The following is a 6,000-nucleotide window of genomic DNA, read 5'->3' as shown; positions in this document are numbered from 1 at the left end:
TACATATACAACACTCTTGGGCGATTACACAAATGTTTTGAAAATTTGTGCCCACACAAAAAAATCTTCATATGGGTTTTTACAGTAACTTTATTCATAATTTCACTGACTTGGAAGCAACAAAGATACCCTTCAACTGGTAGGCTAGGGAGCATTATAACCACACAATGGAATATTGTTCAGTGTTAAAACAAATGAACTATCAAGCAATAAAAAGACATGGAGCATTCTGAAATGCATACTGCCAAGTGTAAAAAGACAATCTGAAAAGGTTACATACTTTATGATTCCAAGTGTATGACATTCTGGAAAAGGGCAAATCTATAAAGACAGTAAAAAAGTTTACTGGTTAGCCTAGGGTTAAGACAGAGAGGTCAAATAGATAAAAATAGGATCTTTTAAAGAAAGAAATTATCCTGAATATTATTAGGGTGGAAATCTAAGATGCATTTAAAAAACCTAAAGAATTTAAGCATAGACATCAATTGTGTGCAATTATTTTATTTTAATATTCCTATTCCATTGTGTGTATCTATATGTATATTTTCACGTGAATGTCTATGACAGTATGCATGTGGAACTCAGAGGCCAACCTTGGGTGTTCTCTTCATTCCCCAGGTGCAGTTCAACACTTTTATAAATTTAAAATATTTTGAGACTGTGTCTCAAATTAGCTAGAAACTCACCAAGTATGTGTTTGAAAGAAAGAAAGAAAGGAAGGAAGGAAGGAAGGAAGGAAGAAAGAAAGGAAGAAAGAAAGAAAGAAAGAAAAAATCATTAAAAAAATAAAAAATAAAAAATAAATAAGCCAAGCATGGTGGTGCATGACTTTAATTCCAGCACTCCAGATGAGGAAGCAGAGGATCTCTGTGACTTCTAGACCAGTCTGGTCTACAAATTGAGACCAGAACAGTGAGGGCTCTGTTACACCCAGAAACCTTGTCTTGGTGGAAAAAAGGCATCACTGCTCCTAGGTATGGTGGAGGAGACAGTTTATTGTAGATATGATGTAGAGTATCATCAGAGGCAAGCATATCTGAGAGAATCAAGAGAACACATGGCCCTGATTGGGGGCTATGTGAGGAGAGGTGCGAGGGGAGAGGGAAGACCCAGGAGACTAGGAAACCCAGAATCCAGGAGGGTAAAAGGTAAAAAGGAAAAATGGCCAGGTAGCAAAATGGCTGGATTATATAGAGAAGACACAGACACAAACAGCCTAGTGTCTGAATTAGAGAGGTTTGGGGGTAAGGTGCAGGATATGTCAACCAGGACAACCTGTAGCAGGGTAGGGACTGCATCTGTTTTGATATGTTAATGAACACATTAATTAACCATTTATCACTGGTTTGAGACCTAACCACATGCTAGGCTGATCAATCAGTAAGCCCCAGGGATCTGCTCTCTCTGTCTTTTTAATACTGGAACTACAACATTACATCAGAATTAATACTGGAATTACAACATCACATTACAGGGCTCCAAGGATTAAACATAGGTCTTCAATCTCACAAGGCCATCAATTTGTTGTTGTTGTTGTTGTTGTTGTTGTTGTTGTTGTTTTGTTTTGTTTTGTTTTCGAGACAGAGTTTCTTGTGTCACCCTGGCTACCCTGGACTCTCCTTGTAGACCAACCTGACCTTGAACTCACAGCAATCCACTGGCCTTTGCCTCACTGAGTGCTGGCAATAAAGGTATGCACCACCATGCCCTACTGCAAGGCCAGCACTTTGCCAACAAGCCATCTCCATAGTCCTGCATTCAGTTATTATTAAGAGTTACCTTTGTATGAAAAGAGGGATACTTGAGTTAGAAAGGCTTAAGTGATGGTGAGTGGGGGGAGGCACAGATGAGAAGTAAGCCCAAATATAGAAAGTATAATAAAGAATGTGGAAACATATTATTTTAAATATAAATATATAACTATAAAATATGCTTTAAAGAAAGGTTAGGAGGGAAATATCCTGCAGAGCCTGATAATGATCTTCCTAAAGCCATGGATAATTAAATAAAAACTCGATGCAATATCAGAGGTAGGGTCTCTCTCATGGCATGGGTCTCAATCTGGACTAGTCATTGGTTGGCCACTCAGAATTTCTGCATCACCTTTACACATCTCATAGGAAGGACATATTACAGATTGAAGGTCATGTCGATGGGTTGGTGTCCCAGTCTCTCCACTGGAAGTCTTACATGGTTTCAGGAGATGGCCAGTTCATCCTCCGTATTCCCCATTGCTAAGAGTCTCAGACATCTTTAATATGAGGGGAGGTGCCTAGTCTTCCTGCAACTTGATATACTATGCTTGACAGATATCCATGGGTGGGCTGCCCTTTTCTGAAGAGAAAAGGAGGGAGAACGGATGAGGGGTGGGATAGAGGGGAGGTGGATTGGGAGGGACTGGGAGGAAAGAAAGAAAGGGAAGCCGTATTTCTATTATAAAATAATAGTAACAACAACCAAACCAGACCAGACCAAACCAAACCAAGCCAAACCAAACGAGCATTAGATGTGAGATATCTCCTCAAGAATTGTCAGAGAAGCCCCAAAGGTCCCCCGAAATAGTGCAGGTTGTTTTCATTTCTCTTCATTGCACACCAGAACTAGTTCATTGCTGAAGATACCTGAAACAAATCATGCTAGAACTGAGCTGGAAACTTCCTCCTTGAAGGCTAGTTTTCCTAATACTGAGAAGTACCATCTAAGTTGCTGGGGATAAAAGCTATCAAAGGTCTTACTCAGCTTTCAACCCTATACAATACCACTATCAACCTGCCAGGCAAGATATGTCCTGTTGTGTGACACTATTCCTGGGCGACAAATTTCTATTCACCACAGGCCAAAGCAAGTATACCACTAAAATCCAACTTGGTGAATCATCGAGTTTTGCTGAGGTCACTCACAGAAATATGGGTTAGAGGTTTCTTGTAGGAGTAGTAATGAGGCCAGGACAGATGCATCAGCAAACATCCACCTCTAGCTGGGTGACAGGTTGAGAAAGTAGAAAATCTAGAGGACGTTGCACAACTTTAAAGAACTCCATGTAGTTGGGAACTGCCCCTTGCAGTCAGCTCAAGAGGTCTGAGCCCCTTCTAGGGAGCTTGTCTTGTTTCTGTTTCTTCCAGGCAGCTCAGCTAGTCTCTGCTTCTTCGGGGTGCCTTGACTGGTCTGAACCTCTTGTCATCTCATATTGTACGGCTGTCTCTCAGCAGTTTTTACTGCTTGGAAATGGATGACCATGGTGAATCTGGTCAGTTTCAGGGCCTTGCTGAAGACTTTGAGTTTAGTTTGTAAATGTGATAGGTGTTCCTTGAAGAGGGACTGTTTCATCTTTCCTTAGAAGATCCTGTTGTTTGTTTTGTTTTTGCTTTTGTTTTTTTGTTTTTGTTTTTGTTTCTGAGACAGGGTTTCTCTGTGTAGTCTTGGCTGTCCTGGACTTGCTTTGTAGAACAGGATGGCCTCAAACTCAGAAATCCATCTGCTTCTGCCTCCTGAGAGTCTAGGATTAAAGCCATTGTTTTATCTCCTTTCTAACACTCTGTATCTTAACAAGCATCCTTCTAATATGGGCAGTTTTTACCTTAAACGAAACTCCTATACAACACTCAGTTCTTGTAATAGTAGAATGAATGGTACAGACATAACCAACCATACTCTATTTCAGTTTGAAGCCTTTTCCCCAGGAAGAAATTCATGTTTCATACTGAAAATTCATTCCAAAACTCATGGCTTAAGATGATGTTTCGCACTATGTCAACTTATCCAGTTTAGGCTGTAGTGGAGACTTATTACTATTGTGTAGCTAAATTGACATGGTGCCAAACTGCCTTCTAAATATTTATGTGTATACCCTTAGATATATGCTACTCTTGGCCTTAATCAGAGAAGCTTCTGTTTGCAGTAAGTGCTCATAAAAGCAAAAAATCATGGATGGCCAATATGCTAAGAATTAGTGACAATCCAGTGATAAGCACTAATAGGACATTTATACCATCACCTCTAAGATTCAAGGAGCATCATTGCAGAGAGTATGTAAAGAATGTGAGGGTCTAAAGATAAGAAAATAGGGCTATGAAAGTCTGTCTTCTGGGTCTGACACACCACTGCAATCATGAGTTCACAGCAGCTAAGGCTGCCATCAATGAGCCTACACAGTACTGGGCCTTTGTGGTAGCCTGAATGAGAATGACCCCATAGGACCATATGTTTCAGTATTTCTGTCCCCATTTGGTGGAACTGTTTGGGAGATATCACTTTGCTGGAGAAGATATATCACTGGGGCTTGGCTTTGAGGTTTCAAAAGCTTGTGCCTTCCAGGTTAGTTCTTTCCCCCTCTGCCTCTCACTTGTGAATCAGATGTAAGCTCTCAGCTACTACCTAGTGTCATACCTGCCCTTCTGTTTCCATTTTCCTGCCACAGTGAACATGGACTTACCTGTTGAAGCTATAAGCTCCCATTAAATACTTTATTATAACTTTCCTTGTCCATGGTGTTTTGTCACAGCAACAGAAAAGTAACTTAGACAGCCTGCAAACAGTCAATCAAAGATTAAGGATAGACTTATGGTACCCACTGCTTTATGATAATTTATTGATTACTGAGGAATTCAGCAGGAATTATAGTTACTGTATTCAGTTGTGTACTCACTGGTGACCCCATGACATTCTAATTGATAGTTCTAAATACATGGTCACACTGACATCCTTATTTAAACCTAGCAGGTCATTAAAAAAAACAGACAGACAAACAAACAAACAACAACAACAACAAAACAGAGACATGAAAAGGGAAGTTCAGGGAAGAGAAGGAGAGTAAGAAAAAGTTATTTGTAAGGAGAAGTTGACAAGGATGGGAGGGTGATAAGAAAGCATTAGAAAGTGAGAGTAATCAAACATGTAACTCTACATGTAAAGGAAGTGTGAGAAAATAATGTTGAGCTAAGTAACTTGGAAAGGAATTGTTTTCACTATACTAAAACACAGAACATTTAACACAATGACCTGACCAGAACTCATCAAGCTGTCAAACTCATCAAAAACAGGGAAAGGCCTAAGAAACTGTCACACCTAAAAATAGCCTTTGGAGATCTGAAAAAATTGTGTCATCCTTCATATGATTATAGAACAGAAAAAAAATGCTATGAGTAAATAAGGAGAAAATTGAACAAGGAACTTTTTTCTAATTATAATGGATCATCATTTGTAATGAAATATATTCATATACTTTTAATAATAGAAACACCATCTAAGATACATGTTTTCTCAGATTGGGTGTATACTTAAAACTGTCCTATCAAATTCTATTTTGAAAAGAATTTCTTTCAGAGATTGGTGTATAGTAGATTAATAGTCATTACAAGTTAGGAAAAGGTGCACAAATCATTCAATGTCTGTATTTTTTCAAGCACCTGAAATATGATGAATTTAAATAACCCAAAGGCACATATTGGCTAATTGCTATGTAATTGTGAATAGACAACAAGAGATGCTCATTGACTTGCTGGTATGACAAGAGTTTAGGAAGTGTAGGTGTCTTCATCAACTAGATGACAAATAATTGGACAATGAGTTTAGAAAATGTGATAAATATACTGAAAGGAACATTTTTTTAGTTACATGTGAATTTTACCAAAATTATTGGAAACTGTGGACATAATGTTGAATGAAATAAGGTATGCAGAAAGAAAAATACCACAAATACACAGAAGTGTTTTTTGAATGTATAATAGTGATAAGGCAATGTTAGGGAGAATGTGTATGAGCTGATCAAAGAGTTTGCATTTTATAAGAACATACTGTAAACTTATGAGGAACTATCACACTGAACTACATTAATATGTAAAGTTAGTAATTGAAAAGAAAAATTAGGGGAGGCCTGGTGGCACTCAGTGGAGCCCTGGTGGCACTCAGAGGAAGGATAGCAGGCTACTAAGAAGAGACTTGACACCCTATGAGCATATACAGGGGGAGGAGGGCCTCCTCAGTCACAGTCCTAGAGGAGGG

This window comes from Acomys minous, assembly GCF_964271855.1.
Source record: "Acomys minous genome assembly, chromosome: 8".
NCBI classification, from domain to species: Eukaryota; Metazoa; Chordata; class Mammalia; order Rodentia; family Muridae; genus Acomys; species Acomys minous.
Note: the sequence above shows the minus strand (reverse complement) of the source record.